The following is a 17,478-nucleotide window of genomic DNA, read 5'->3' on the forward strand; positions in this document are numbered from 1 at the left end:
ACTTAGGCATGGTTGATTAAATCATTGGCCACTGGTGATCAATCTCCAGAACCTCTTCTCGGCCCAATGGCCAGAGGGTAGGAATGAAAGTTTTAACCCTCTAATTACATGGTTGGTTCTCTAGACAGCCAGTTCCCATCCCTAGGTGCTTTCCAAAAATCATCTCATCAATTTAACAAAAGACAAGTTCATCATTGCTTTGGCAATGCCAAGAGTTTTATGAGCTCTGTGCTAGAAACACAGATTAGATTAAATATACTGTATACTGTATATGTCTTCTTATAAATTTCAATATCACAAATATGTTTTAAGAAATGAATCAAGGGATAGACAAATAGTTAAGCCCTGACAATTGCTACTTAATCTCAATTTATACATTATTGAAATATCTTTGACACTATGTGATCATAATAAACGAATTCAATTGACATAGAACAAAATACAAACCCATTAATGAAGCAGTTATTTACATTTGTCAAAAGAAATTGAATCAGGATAGGCAAAGAAAGGACTGAGTCACTCTGTTAACCTAGTCTTCCAGATAAAGAAAACAGATTCAAAACATAACCTAAATATTACGGAAGAAAAAATTCTGAAATTATTTAAAGTGGGCAAGATTTTGTAATATGGTATTATGAGAACATTTTAGAACACATAGATACTACAGAAATACAGCAATTCTAACTGATTACCATTCACTTGTCTTGGCATCTGTTACAGAAACACTTATTCACAGACATTTAGTTTACTGGGGTAAAAACATTATAACAATAGTCTTTCAAATAGAAATGTATACCCATTAATCACTCAATGCAGTAGTCTGAATTGAACAATATATATCATAAGAGAAGAGAATCATAAATATTAATGTAATTAATAATTTACTCAGAAGTCTAAAATAAATACACAGTAATTATTTAAATGATGAATATAAAAAAGTTAATTTGTGGTTTTTGTTTTTTTTTATATTTCAGTGCAAAGCCTTTTAAGTTAAGAAAAGATGTATTGATTTCTACCTAATGTATTTATTTTTCTTGTGTGCACCTGAGTCTTTTCAGATGAGTAAACATATCATGAGATATATTTAAAAATTGTGGTATGGTTAATTCTTAAGAAAGATGTTTTATTCCTCCAGAAATGTAATATTCTCTTATAATACATTGTAATAGATATACCATACTGTTACCTTGTTGCCAAGGTCATTAAAACTTTGAATTTCCTAAGAGAAAAGACTTGAATATTTTAAAGGTGCCTGAGGGTAACTCATTTACATATCACGTCTGTACTTACCCAATGCTAAGAATAACTTACTTGTCTGTTGGCTATTCGCTTTTTATAAAACTTCATTTTTTAAAAAAGTTGATAATTAGAATTATACGATAAATTATGTAAATTATTTCAAAATAACCCAGGAAAATATTCATTATGTATCAATACAGCACACATTTAATACCAAATACAAACATACTTATTTAGATTTAAGCACAGAAAACTCATTCAGAATTGGCAAAAGTGTCACAAGTTAAATTAGCAGTCTGAGGAAGTTAATAACTACTTCCTTAAGTTGACCTTCAACATGCCATATAACAAATTGAAATTAGTGACTTCATTTCAAGTCTTTCTTTTTATGGGGAAAAAAATTTATGCCCTAGAATATACAACCTTAATAATTTTTGAGGAAAATATTTAGTATTTTAAGAAATTATGACAGATACTATATATCACAGATCTCATTCTAGAATTATGATATTTAAGGTAGAAACATTTTAATTGCTTTTTTATGTATGTTTTTTTCCTAAGCTTTTTTGTGAAAAAAAAAAAAAAAGGATATACGTTCTGCACCTTTGTTTTATGGTTGTTGAAGTCATATAAATTCGGTTACCATTAAATAGATGCATTATATTGCCCTAGAGTTATGAGGTTATATATGTGTAGATTATCATAACATTTTCTGCATTGTATTCCATGCTTATATTTGCAAAAAGCCTTAAGTGAGATCTCACATTAAAATGACAGTGAATGCCCTGGCCAGTGTTTTTCAATGGTTAGTGTCAGCCACTGCACTGAAGGATCCAGGATTTGATTCCTAGTCATGGACAGGTACTTGGGTTGCAGATTCGATCCCCAGCCAGTCAGGGATCAAATGGGAGGCAGCCAATCGACGTGTCTCTCTCCCTTCCACTTTCTCTAAAAAGCAATGGAAAAAACATCCTCTGGTGAGGATTAAAAAATAAAATAAAATAACAATGAATTATTTTGCTTCAATGTTTTCATATGTGAGATATTGAAAAATTACATATTTTGAGAAAATATTCCTTCATTTCAAATATGTGCCTGCCAGTATTGAGATAAATTCCTTTCTTTAATGCAGGTATAATAATCATTGCCTATAAAACATTTTGTCTCGAGGTACTTATGTGTAATATCTTGGTGAGAATGATTTTCAAATTCTCCAACTGAATTTTTTAAATGTCTGAAGCATAATTTACCCAAAATCTGTATAAATTCAGGACATAATGTACTCATTTTAGCAAAACAATCAAATCAGAAAACAGTCTAACCCTCTCTGAAACATCAGTGTTTATATTCAATGACATCTTGTAAAATCTTGCCTAAATCTCTTTTCTGTTTATATGTAACTAGAGGCCCAGTGCACGAATTTGTGCACGGTTGGGGTCCGGCTGGCCTGACCCAAATTGGCAGATCAGGGCTGGGCCTGTTGGGAGGAGGAGACAGAGGGAGGTTGGCCAGCCTGCCCACCCCTGATCAGAGCCCGATCATGGCTGGGCCGGCTGGGGGGAGGGTCTGTGGGTGGTGGGCAGGCTGGCCCCACCCCCAAATGGGGCTAGGGAGGAGCCATGGGAGGTTGACCAACCAGCCCCACACCTGATTGGTGTGTGTGGGGGGGCGATCAGGGGCGGAGATGGCTAGGGGGAGGGGCTGCAGGCCAATCGGGGTGGTGGGGGCCCAACTGGGGCAGGCTGGCCTGGGGGAGGGGCTGCAGGAGGTTGGCATGGTGGCCCCACCCCTAATTGGGGTACAGGGGCGGCAATCAGGGGCCAGGCCAGATGCAGGGAGGTGCTACAGGAGGTTGGCCCCTCCACGCAGGTCTCACCCCCTGATCCGGCTGGTTCACTGGCCACAGTGGGCGTCATAGAGACCGCTTGTTCTGGTCTTTACAGTGTTCCGGTTGCTGGATTATCCTATCTAATAAAAGAGTAATATGCAAATTGACCGTACCTCCGCTACACCTACAAGCCACACCCACCAGCCAATCAGGAGTATGCAAATTAACCCAACTAAGATGGCTGCAGCCACAGAGCAAGCAGGAGGCTTGGGTTTCCCCGGCAATGGAGGAAGCCAAGCTTTCCGCACACCCTGGCAGGCCTAGGCCTCTATTCAAGGCTACAAAGTTTCAATTATAGAAGATAAATAAATCCCAACAAAAATGGCTGTGGCCACAGAGCAAGCAGGAGGCTTGGCTCTGCTCAAGGCTACAAAGTTTCAATTATAGAAGGAAAATAAATCCCAGATACCAGGGCCTCCACTTGGATCGCTGGGGGGTGTGGCTGGCCTGCAAACCACCACAGGCCCCTCGCCCAGGCTGCCCCACGCCCCAAGGGAACCCCCACCCTGATCCAGGAAACCCTTCAGGGCAAACCAGCAAGCCCCCACCCATGCACCAGGCCTCTATCCTATCTAATAAAAGAGTAATATGCAAATTGACCACCATTCCAACATACTAAATGGCTGCTCCCATGTGGTCAAAGATGGCTGCCCCCATGTGGACACAAGATAGCTGCCACTAGATGGCCAGCAGGGGAGGGCAGTTGGGAGGGACCAAGCCTGCAAGGGAGGGCAGTTGGGGGCGATGAAGCCTGCAGGGGAGGGCAGTTAGGGTTGACCAGGCCAGAAGAGGAGGGAAATTGGGGGCAACTGGGCCTGCAGGGAAGGGCAGTTGGGGGGAACCAGGCCTACAGGGGAGGGCAGTTAGTGGTGACCAGGCCTGCAGGGGAGGGCAGTTAGGGGTGACCAGGCCTGGAGGGGAGGGCAGTTAGGTGCAAACAGGCTGGCAGGGGAGCAGTTAGGCATCAATCAGGCTGGCAGGTGAGTGGTTAGGGGGTGATCAGGCTGGCAGGCAGAAGCGGTTAGGGGCAATCAGGAAGACAGGCAGGCAAGCGGTTGGGAACCAGCAGTCCTGGATTGTGAGAGGGATGTCTGACTGCCCGCAGTCGGACATCCCTTGAGGGTTCCCAGATTGAAGAGGGTGCAGGCTGGGCTGAGGAACACACACCCCCGTGCACAAATTTCGTGCACCGGGCCTCTAGTGTATAGATAGATAGATGATAGATAGATAGATAGATAGATAGATAGATAGATAGATAGATAGATAGATAGATAGTATTTTACTGGATTTCATAAAAGGCAGAATAACTGTCTTGTTTTGAGCTCTCACAAAATAACTCTAAACAGTCTCTGATGCATCCCCTAACCCAAGTTGCTTCTAGCTGCTATCCTGTTATCCATGGAATGATAGTTCAGCTTAAACTTGTCTTCTAACTGATCTTTTATCTCTCTGACACTCTTTACCATCAAACTTCTTTAACAATCTGTCTTATATCATAGACTCATTTTCTTTGCTTTCCAAGAACTTCCCAACCTACCCTAATCTGTCTTTTGCTCTTATTACTCCAATGAAATGGCTCTCACTGAAGTCAGAAATGGGTTCCATGTCACTAAAATCAGAAGACATTTAGTGTAGTCCTTATTTACTTGACTTTTTTTATATAACATTCAATACTTCTGGCATTGTCCTTCTTTGGGGAACCCTCTCTTTGTATTGTTTTCAATTCTACCATATTCCTGATATTTTCCCTATATCTCTGGCCATTTTTCTCAGTGTACTCTATTTATCATTATTAAACTAGAAAATATACCTTGAAGTTTTCTAAGATTTATTTGAAGCATCTGCTCTTCTTGCTACTAGTATAGTTGTTCTTTAGGCAATATTAACCACATTCATGGATTCAATGATTATTTATTACACTATTTTCACTTTTTTAGTTTATCCCTCTTTCTGAATTTCAAACCATTTATGACTAGCTGTATATCCATCTTTTCAATTGATTATTGCATATGAACCCAAAATGTGATATTTCTAAAACAGAATTTATGATCTTAACTTTTATAACACTTCCAATATTTTCAATATCAACGAAACGACATCACCAGAAAACCAAGTATACAAGCTAGATATGTGGAATCATCTTTGACATTGTCTTTGTAGTCTGTGCTTTCCTCAAATTAATTTATTAATTACTCTTGCAGGTTTCACTTCATTGAATCCTTTCCAATGTTTCTACTTCTCCCATACCTTTATAATAAATCTGATCCTTTCAAATCATCTTTTGTCTGGCCTTAAGCAGTGATGCACTAGCTAGTCTCTTTCTCTCTTTCAATTGATTTTCAGTTTCACAATGCAGCCAGTGTCATTTTTTAACTGAATTTATTGGGGTGACACTGGTTAACAAAATTACATGGGTTTCAGGTGCACAATTCTACAAAACACTATTTATACACTGTATTGTGTATTCATCACCCCAAGTCAAGTCTCTGTCCATCACCATTTATCCCACCTATACCCTCCTTCACCTTCCCTAAGCCCTCCCTTTGGCAATCACACTGTTGTTTATGTCCGTGAGTTCTTGCTCTTTTTTTCCTTTTGTCTTTTTTGCTCAAGCCTTCCACCACGCTACCCAGGCTCCTCCCCAACAGCTGTCAGCTTGTTCTCTATCTATGAATCTGTCTCTATTTTGTTGTTAGTTTATTTTGTGCATTAGATTCCACACATGAGTGAAATCATATAATATTTGTGGTGAGAATGCAGATTGATATAGCCACAATGGGATACAGTATGAAGTTACCTCAAAATATTAAAAATGGAACTGCCTTATGACCCAGTAATTTGACTTTTGGAAATTTACCAAAGAAACCAGAACATTAATTCAAAAGAATACATGCACTCTTTTTTTTCTAAAAATATATTTTTATTAATTTCAGAGAGGAATGAAGAGAGAGAGAGAAATGGAAACATCAGTGATGAGAGAGAATCATTGATTGGCCGCCTCCTGCATGCTACCCACTGGGAATCGAGCCTGGAACCCGTTGCATATGCCCTTGACCGGAATTGAACCCAGGACCCTTCAGTCCACAGGCCGATGCTCTATCCACTGAGCCAAACCAGCTAGGGCTGCATGCACTCTTATGTTCATTGCAGTGTTATTTACAATAGCCAAGATTTAGAAGCAGCCCAAGTGCCCATCAGTAGATGAGTGTATAAAAGAGCTGTGGTGTCCTGGCATTTGTGACCCAGGTGGTTGAGAGAAACTAATGTTTCTCTCTCACGTAGATGTTTCTCTCTCTCTCGCTTTCCCCTCCTCTCTAAAATAAATAAATAAATAATTAAAAACATATGCTTGGGTGAGGATTAAGAAAAGAAAAGGTGCCCTAACCGGTTTGTCTCAGTGGATAGAGAGTCGGCCTGCAGACTGAAGGGTCCCAGGTTCGATTCTGGTCAAGGGCATGTACCTTGGTTGTGGGCACATCCCCAGTAGGGGGTGTGCAGGAGGCAGCTGATCGATATTTCTTTTTCATTGATATTTCTAACTCTCTATCTCTCTCCCTTCCTCTCTGTAAAAAATCAATAAAAAATATTTTTTTAAAAAATAAAAGAAAAGGTTGGTACATTTACACAATGGAATACTATTCAGCTGTAAAAAAAAGAAGGAATGCCTTCCACCCCCCCCCCACCAGTGTCATTTTTTTCTAACTAAAAATCTAACCATAACCCACACATTCATGCATTCAAAATCCTTTATTGTCTTCCCAGACATTTAAATAATGATCAAAACCTTACCATGGTCTATAACTTCTTAACTTATTCAGTGCTTCAATTCTCTTTGCCTTCTCCTCTCCCTATCCTTTCTTTTTTTGCTGGCTGCAGGGCAACTGTATAAGACTTATTTCCATTTATCAAATGTTCACTCTTCCCTTTAGCTACTTTGTTCTACATATATTGTATCCTTTGCTTGGGATGTTCTTTTACTTTTCTTTGAGTTAAAGTCATACCTATTCATTCCAAAGTCAGCTCAAATGTCTTCAAAATGTCTCTCCTAATCCCTCATAATAAGTGGATCATTATGACATATGATCCCTGAATTCTCTGGTCATAATGTTTTATACTCTGTGTTATAGTTTCTGTGGCTTAGATGGTCATAGCCTTTCCATTAATATGAGAGCTCCACAGTGGCAAGGTAGGATTTGTATTTCCTGTACCTAGAACCGTGGCTTGAGTATAGTGGGTACTCAATAATATTGGATATTAATATTTATTTCACTCTTAATACACAGTTGAATGAACTTCTGAATATGGGGATTCCAGCTGTTAACACAGTTGCATTGTTAACCTCAGGATGACCTGTAGCTGATGTTGTCACGAGCACTGTAGAAATGATCAAATTTAGTTTCAAGTACAACCAAGTTAATGATAATGAAGTCCTTGGCATCTGGTTTATATAGATCAGCCTGATCTTTCTAATCCAGTGGGAAAACTGCTAGAGAGAAAGTGTCAACTACAAACAAATTGCAAAGCTCTATGAATGTGCACTAAAATGTTGCACGTATGCTAAAGTGGTGATAGTGCCTAAGGAGTTACACCCAGTTATTCTAGAGTCCAGGACACTATTACTTTCCAAAAAGAAATAGGCTAGCCTGAAATACCAGAGTATGTACCACTCTGTCATCATCCCATACTTTCAAAATTGTGAAAATGTAAAGGTTAAGCAAAATGACTAGGAATAAGAGCTGAGGAGCACACTCTTGTTCTATGGCAACAATTTTTCATTAAATGTAATATAATCAATTATACAATATTCTGTATATGAAAGAATGAAAAATTCAAACATCTAAAGAATAGTGTTACTGCCCCTAAAGGACTAATAAATTGTAGAATTTTTGCACTCAGATCTACTAGAACCAATTTGTTCTCCAATGATCCAAGATACATAATCTTAGCAATAAATTATATATGTGTGTATTTATGCATTAAAATATATGAATACATACTTTGATTTCACACGCACACACTTATTTTTCTTCAAATTCACTTACACATATATTTAATTAACACATAAAGTACCAAGGTCCAGGCCCAACCAAGATCATTCTATCAATGTATAAGAAAAAGAAAGTAACTAAATATTTAATAAAGTGTATGACACTGAAAAATTGATACACACACCTATACATCTAGTCAGTTGATTATACTTAATTCTCACAATAGCTCTATGAAATGGATTTAGCAAATGAAGAAGCTGAAGCACAGAAAGGTCAAGTAACTCATCCAGTTACCAACAAACCCAGAACTAATTTATTCTAATGTTATGCTTGTTTTACCCACCATCATAATACAATGTTTCTATATGCCTGACATACATTAAAATATCCCATAGTAAGCTATATACATCAGTATCAGGAAAGGAATGCAGTGCAATGTTTGGAATGAATTTTAAAATGATTGTAGATTATAAATTGTCTATTAAACTGATGAGAAGCAGAGAGAAAGTGTGTGTGTGCACATGCATAGGAGAAAATAATTGGAAACAAAAGAACATTTAGGAATATTAGCTCTAGTCCCCTTCACTTTACCGAAGAGAAAACTAAAATAAATTAGTTATCTAACATTATGCTTTCTCTTTGTTTGTTTATACTTTAGCTACTACTGATATTATAGGCATAGATACATTTTTATTGTGAGTCTCTGGGTAGAGCTTCTTAAAGTTAAGTATCTAAATACATGTTTATTCTAAAAAAGTTAAGGGCATTCCAGAGGAGCAGAAATGTTGAAAGAGCCCATCATTAATTGGTTCACTTATCTTTGGTTGGCCAATGAGTAATTATCAAAAGGCAATTATCAAATTTAAAAAAAAAAAAAAAGAGGAGAATGTTTACTAGAATCCTTGGTATCTAGCTACAAAAACACTTGAGGACTATCTTCTAAAAACCAAGAATAGAGATCTTGTTTCATTTCAAAAGAAAATAAGAGCAGAATCTTACAGCTCTTCTTTTTATCCTGCATAACTACTCACTACTAAAAATAAGCAAATAAAGTAGTACATGAAAGGATTCAAATTGTGACTCAGTTTCCTTGCTACAGATCTTGTTGTCCAACCTTTCCCCCTTTGTTTTGTCCCTGGATCTGGGTGAGGCCTTGTGCACCTAGGCCCGGGTGAGGCCACGTGCCCCTGGGTCTAGGAGAGGCCAAGCATCCCCGGGTCCAGGTGAGACCATGTGTCCCTGGATCCGGGTGAGGCCTCGTGCACCTAGGCCCGGGTGAGGCCACGTGCCCCTGGGTCTGGGAGAGGCCAAGCGCCCCTGGGTCCGGGTGAGACCATGGGTCCCTGGATCCGGGCGAGGCCTCGTGCACCTAGGTCCAGGTGAGGCCACGTGCCCCTGGGTCTGGGAGAGGCCACGCACCCCTTGGTCCGGGTGAGACCATGTGTCCCTGGATCCGGGTGAGGCCTCGCGCACCTAGGCCTGGGTGAGGCCACGTGCCCCTGGGTCTGGGAGAGGCCAAGCGTCCCTGGGTCCGGGTGAGACCATGTGTCCCTGGATCCGGGTGAGGCCTCGCGCACCTAGGCCCGGGTGAGGCCACGTGCCCCTGGGTCTGGGAGAGGCCAAGCGTCCCTGGGTCCGGGTGAGACCATGTGTCCCTGGATCCGGGTGAGGCCTCGCGCACCTAGGCCCGGGTGAGACCACGTGCCCCTGGGTCTGGGAGAGGCCAAGCGTCCCCGGGTCCGGGTGAGACCAGGTGTCCCTGGATCCGGGTGAGGCCTCGTGCACCTAGGCCCGGGTGAGGCCACGTGCCCCTGGGTCTGGGAGAGGCCAAGCGTCCCTGGGTCCGGGTGAGACCATGTGTCCCTGGATCCGGGTGAGGCCTCGTGCACCTAGGCCCGGGTGAGGCCACGTGCCCCTGGGTCTGGGAGAGGCCAAGCGTCCCTGGGTCCGGGTGAGACCATGTGTCCCTGGATCCGGGTGAGGCCTCGTTCACCTAGGCCTGGGTGAGGCCACGTGCCCCTGGGTCTGGGAGAGGCCAAGCGTCCCTGGGTCCGGGTGAGACCATGTGTCCCTGGATCCGGGTGAGGCCTCGTGCACCTAGGCCCGGGTGAGGCCACGTGCCCCTGGGTCTGGGAGAGGCCAAGCGTCCCTGGGTCCGGGTGAGACCATGTGTCCCTGGATCCGGGTGAGGCCTCGTGCACCTAGGCCCGGGTGAGGCCACGTGCCCCTGGGTCTGGGAGAGGCCAAGCGTCCCTGGGTCCGGGAGAGACCATGTGTCCCAGGATCCGGGTGAGGCCTCGTGCACCTAGGCCCGGGTGAGGCCACGTGCCCCTGGGTCTGGGAGAGGCCAAACGTCCCTGGGTACGGGTGAAGCCGGATCCTGGGTCCGGGTGAGGCCGTGTGCCCCTGGATCCATCCGGGTGAGGCTGGGTCTCAGGCCCGGGTGAGGCCACGCGCCCCTTGGGTATGGGTGTGGCCACGTGCCCCTTAATCCGGGTGACGCCGTGCCTCTGGGTCCGGCCGAGACCAAACCAGAGGGAGTCGGACCTCCGTTACCACCATTTGTCCACCATCCAGAGCTGAGGGGTCAGTGCTGACATGTACACATAAGGAACTGCTGGACATTGAAATTGGGTCTCAAAAGAACTGTTGGTCCAGGGGGAAGCTCGCTACAGACTGATTCATTTGCCTGTCAGCATAACTATTATTGCTCGTCTCACATTCAGTTCTTATAAGTATATATCTAGTGACATATGATCTCGCTCATCTAGGGGAAATGATGAACAACATAGACTGAGGAACAAGAACAGAACCAGAAGCAAGGAGGCATCGATCGGACTATCGGGCCTCAGAGGGAGGATAGGGGAGGGTGGGGGGAGGAGGAGAGTTCAACCAAAGGACCTGTATGCAAGCATATGAGCCTATCCAACAGTTAAGTTCAACAGGGGGTTGGGGCATGCGTGGGGAGAGGGGTGGGATGGGAATGGGGGGATGAGGACAAATATGTGACACCTTAATCAATAAAGAAATTTAAAAAAAAAATTCATATCAAGAGGATTCTAATCTTATTTACGTATTTATTATTTATTTATTTATTTATTTATTTATTTATTTTCAAGTACCTAGTCCTTTTCCTTAAAACTGGTTAGGAACTCTATTTTATTGTGAGAGATAATTACCAAAAAAGCAAAAAGCAAAAAAAAAAAAAAAAAATTATTAGAAAATGTTCAAGAATTTTCTATTACAGTGAAGTTAGTGGTGCAGTCTGATGAAGTTAGTGGTGCACTCTTTTTCTGTTTTTGTTTTTTTTAATATGTTTTTATTGATTTTTAGAGAGAGTGGAAGGGAGAGGGTTAGAGAGATAGAAACATTGATGAAAGAGAAACATCATCAATTGACTGCCTCCTGCATGACCCCTTCTGGATATTGAGCCTGCAACCCAGGCATGTGCCCTGACTGGGAATTGAACCGAAATCTCTTGGTTCCTAGGTCAATGCTCAACTACTGAGCTACGCCAGTTGGGTGACATATTATTTCTTTAACTAGGGGCCCAGTGCACAAATTCGTGCACCTTGAAAGGAACTGAGGGCTGTGATGTTGCAGTGGACAGAGGGGCATGCCTCGGCCCATCATCTGCGACCCCACCTGGCACCTCCTGCTGCAGTCCCTGGTCCCCTGTCTGCTGGCAACCCCCCTCCTGCTGCTGCTGCACCCATGCACTGACAGTGCTGGTCCCACTTGCAACTGCTGACTGAGTGGAGCAATTGGGGCCTGATGGTGCAGATCAATTGGGGCCAGCGCCAGCAGTGGGTGCAAGCGGTGCTAGCACCGTAAGCAGGTTAAGAGTGGCAGCTGCTGCCCCCATCACCCCTCAGGAGTAGGGGGAGGTGGAGAAGCCCTCAGGGGTGATTGGGGCCAGCAGCTGCTGCTTGCACCTGCTGACAGTGCCAAGTGATCAGGACCGGCACTGGGCGCCAGCAGTGGGTGCGAGTGGCAGCTCTGGCACTGGCTGCAGGTGTGAGTGGGGCCAGCACCGGCAGCAGGTGCAAGCGGCAGTGCCGGCAGCGGGTGTGAGCAGGGCCATCTCCGGCAGTGGGTGCAAGAGGTGGCTGCCGGCTCCGATTGCCCCTCAGGAGTAGGGGGAGGTGGAGAAGCCCTGAGGGGTGATTGGGGCTGACAGCCACTGCTCCCACCTGCTGACGGCCCTGAGCCATCGGGGCTGGCACCGGGCATGAGCAGTAGGTACGAGCTCCAGGTAGGGCCATGGCACGGGAGCAAAGAACTTTCAGTAACCACCAGAGGCTCACCCCAATGACAGTGACCAGTGCCCCGCCTTGGTCTTCTCCCTCACCCCCCACTCACCCGCTCCACCATCCCACCATGGCCAACGCCTGCCATGTTCCACACTCTGCCACCTGCTGCTGACGCCCGCCATGCCCGCGTGTGTCCCCTCGTGGTCAGAGCACGTCATAACGACCGGTTGTTTGGTTGTTCAGTTGTTCCACCTTTTGGTATATTTGCATATTAGGGTTTTATATAGATAGATAGAAAACATATCAGACATAAGTTAGTTTGTCTAGATTGTTTTCAGAGTAAGAAAGAGAGAGGGAAACAGAAAGAGAGAACAAGCACTCACTATTACTATTAGGTAACTAGCAAATGACAGAAGCAGATCCACCCACAGCTCCATAGCTATAGGATATGACTCTGGTCAACATGGTGATGGAATTACCTATCATCTATCATCTAGCTATCTATTTATCTATCAATAATCTATCTATCTATCTATCTATCTATCTATCTATCTATCTATGCCTAGATATTTGTGGCAGATATGCCAACCTGTAGACTGACTCTGTGTTCTTGTTGGTTACTGCCCTATCATGCATTTTTACCTGTGAGTTTATTTTTCAATTTTCATAACAAAATGACCTCTTAAAAACTCCCTAAGTCATGAGCTAAAATGGATTTGTTTATTTTGAAGCTAGAATACCCATCAGAGTAAGAGTAGGCCTGAGCAACATGCAACATCAAGGAATTGATCATTTTATTTGGAGAAATGGGGAAATAATATCCCAATTGGATTTGAGAGTAAACTAAATCCTTAGGAAAGAATGTTTAGAAGACAGTAGAGATTATAGATTCCCACACCATGTCTCCAAAGCATACAGTCAAACACACCATGAAACTGAAATAAGTCTGTTTAAGTAAAGTTTTAGTTTGTATTTGTATTTGCCAGGGATTAAGGCTGAAGATATGTTCTTTAATTTCTCCCAAGACACTAAAGAATAGAGGTATAAGCAATAATGCTAAGCTCACAAATATAATTATCCATTCTATCATGTTTGCTGACATCACAATAGTCCTGAAAGCAGGACTAACATACAAGAGGTTATAATCTAAAAATTAGAATAAGGAGAAACTTAAAATCTGTGTCATCCTAAAGGTGTTGGAATGATAAACCAAGTGACATATATTCTCATAAGCTTAATTGATACACTTAAAAGCAAGAAAAAATAAACCATGAACAACAAAATGTTCTATGCCCAAGACTGAATATGCCAAATTTACCATTGACATTTCTATATTTTTTTCAAGCTCCTAGCGAAATCATGTTTGTTTTTTTCAACCAGATAATATACTTCCTATTTCACCAATACAGTCTTATTGCTATAATGACAAAATGTTGGGTCATCATTTTAGATCAACTGATGTATACTTTACTTTTTTCTTATTACTGGAATGCCAAGTACTTAGCCTGTATTTAATATATCCCTTCTGATTGATAGGTGTAGATGATCCTATCAGTATGGACCTATAGATTATATGGCAGACTACTTAGACACTTGAGAATACAGTCAGGGGAGGTTGAAAAATCAATAGGAAAACTGGCACTTCCATTAGGAAATAAATAAACAAATAAAAAACAATTAAGCTGTTTCAGAATTGACATTCACAGCTCTAGCATCCTGGGAAAATGCTTTTTGGTTTATTACCAAAGAAATTATGTTATTGAGGATGCTGTCAGCATGTGGTTCACTTAGTGTTTATTTATTTCTCCTTCAAGGCCAGTTGATAAGATATGTGCTATATCTCAGGATAGCTGAAAGAAAAAAAGAAAGAAAGAAAGAAAACAAGAGAAGTTGCCTAATATCCCTGATTCGATTAAGAAGAAACTTTGAAATGACTTTTTGAAATGACTTTGGCTGCAGTTAAGACCTGTAGGTCTTAAATTTTCTATGCACAGCTGGAAGTAGGAAAGAAGACAAAGGGCAAAGATCCTGTTTTCACTGAGCGGACCTTTGCATCCACTGCACATTTATGCTGTTTTACTTTCTTTAGACATTCAAAACAATTTTAAGGTCTAATGGCTAAAGACTTGTGTTAACTGTTGGTTTCCACATTACTTTTCAGGTCTCCTTTAATTTTTCTAAGCACCCAGTTCTCCTGACATGACTCTGGTAGTCCTCCTTTACATCCTGCACTGTGGTCTGAAATGGAGGGTCCTTATGATTTTGGTTAAATTAATTTTAAATCCTAGCTCTTTTCAGAGACTAGCCTCTCCCCCAGTAATCAACAACCCCAGAGGCAGCAGAAGACAGTATCCCAGACCTGACTAATGGTCAAAAGATCCAGACCTCTAGCAGGCTGAAGATAATTTATGTTTCAGCTCCTGAGCCCTAAGTAATCCCTTAGCTACTTTCCTGAGACTGGGCAGAGGGATGCTGGAAAAGGACTTAGAACTGTCCTCAATACCTGAAAAAATAATTTATTACTCTTACCTCACTTCCAACCAATCAGCTCACAACATGACCCTAAAACACCCCAACCCATGGTATCTTGAGATTTTGCCCTATATAATCTGTAACACATACACCATTGCCATCAGGGAGTCAGATCTTTAGAGCATAAACTCCTTTTCTCCATATTGGCCAATTCAAAATTAAACTACTTGTTCTTTCAATTTGAAGCATCCATCTCATATAAAAACTGCTGTTTGAAATTTTAACCCTGCTATTTGGCTTCTGCAAATTCTTGCTTGCTAAGACTACTCCCACTTCAGAGAGGCCATTAAACCTTCCCCAGACAAGGTTATCAGTGCTGGTGCCAGGCCAGGCCTCTGGTTGAGATCTCAAGGCCCCAGCACATATGGGCTCTTTAAGAACTTGCAAAAGGGGCCGGAAACACCCCATATTTGGGAGACAAAGAAGGTAAAAACATATAAATAGGGAAAATTCCTGAATGTTGGGGCCCAGAATTTGAGAGACACTTTCCTCTGGACCCGCGTGTAATAAATGTAACTCCATCTCTCTAAGTATTGCTTTGCTCTTCTTCGTTTTTCTGTAACAAATTCTGCAAACTGCTGCTTGTGCATTTCTTTGGACCAGTGCACACACACAGGTGGACTCAAAACAAAAACAAACACAAAAATACCACAACATTGGGGTTTCAGTAATAGCTCTTCCTGCATTATTTTCATTTGATGAATTTGTTAATCCACCAGCTTGATCCTTACTTGCACATCCCACATTCTCTTCAGTGAATACAGCATAGCCACTAATGTAGCACCTGACCCACCTATGGCCATTGTCTCTCAGAAAATGGCAGTGATACGAAATTTTTGGACTGGAACCCGAATTCTTTGTCCACGAGTCAAAGAATGAATCCACAGACAGAGGGTAGTATAGCAAAGGTGGAGATTTATTGACGAACAAGTACAGACTCCCAAGTGGGGAGGGGGAAATGGTCCCACCTACTTCCTGTTTCCATGGTTTATAAAGGCTGTAGTTCCTGTGTCCTGATATCCCCTCTGATTGGTCAATATTCCCATTTGAATTGGTTACTATAGTGACTCCCTCATTGTCCTCCTATTCCTTCTGGGCTTTCTTCCTTCTTCTTTATTTTGTAAATATAGACCTTTTTTGGCTACTTCCAGTTCCCTTGTCTTATAGAAATATACCTGTGTCTGCTTCCTTGTCTTATGTAAATGCAACTGTTGCTGCTCCCTTGTCTTATGGCAATGTAACTGCACCTGGCTTCCTTGTGTTATGGAAATGTACCTTCTCCCCTTCTGTAGCCCTATGTTTTTTTCCATGGACCCCAATTCTAAAAATTCCCTAAACCTGCCTATGTTCCCCTAAAATTCCTGTTTCAGCAGCTTCTCTACATAATTCCTGAGAAAGGAATGCTGTACCCAACTAATTAAAAAAACACAGATGTTGTCTAATTTTGCAACTCTACTTCAAGAGCACAGAGTGCCAACCTAGGTGGATGTTTTGGCAGCCTTATACCCAGATTCACAACCCAGACCGGACTCCAGGAGCCTTCCCCTGATATGTTCCATATTGCTGAGAACTTAAATTATTATACTTGAACTATCATGTTTTCTCCCAAGATATTGCTATCAGTGGTATATTAATCTAATAAGTCTTTAAAGTAATAATTCCTCTAATTTTTATTGATAATTATCTTCATTAAAATCTTCTAGTTGCCTAAATATTTAAGTCCAAAGAATTAACAAAAATCGTTTCCTCATATACAACCTATTAATAATCTTTTTTTAATTGATTAAGATATTACATATGTGTTCTTATGCCCCCATTGCCCCCTACCCCACTCCTGTTCATGCCCTCACCCTCTTGTTGTATATGTTCATTGGTTATGCTTATATGCATGCATACAAGTCCTTCCTGTTGTATATGTTCATTGGTTATGCTTATATGCATGCATCGGTTGACCACTACCCCTTACCTCCACCCTCCCTTACCTTCCCTCTGAGGTTTGAGCATCTGATCCATGATTCTCTGTCTCTGGATCTATTTTCTGTTCATCAGTTTATGTTGTTCATTATAATCCACAAATGAGTGAGATCATGTGATATTTATCTTTCTCTGACTGGCTTATTTCGCTTAGCATAATGCTCTCCAGCTCCATCCATGCTGTTGCAAATGATATGAGTTCCTTCCTTTTTACAGCAGTATAGAATTCCATTGTGTAGATGTACCACAGTTTTCTAATCCACTCATATACTGATGGGCACTTAGGCTGTTTCCAAATCTTAGCTATTGTAAATTGCGCTGCTATTGTTATATTGTAAATCAGTGAGCTAAAACAGGAGATGCCTTAATCAATAAGCCAAATTAATTTGGAGTCTTTCATTACACTAGTGCTAACAGGCTCAGAGTAGAATATCTCTGTCAAATTCTGGGCCCCACATGGAGGATGTCTTCCCTATTTACATTTTTTCAGCTCTTTGTCTTCCAAATTTGGAATGAGACTTCTGGACCTTCTGAAAATAAGTCCTGTGTGCTGGGAAGGGGCCATGAGACTATATCTCAAGGGCTGGCCTGGTGACAGCACTGG

The sequence above is a fragment of the Eptesicus fuscus genome, chromosome 3 (assembly GCF_027574615.1).
Source record: "Eptesicus fuscus isolate TK198812 chromosome 3, DD_ASM_mEF_20220401, whole genome shotgun sequence".
Lineage (NCBI taxonomy): Eukaryota > Metazoa > Chordata > Mammalia > Chiroptera > Vespertilionidae > Eptesicus > Eptesicus fuscus.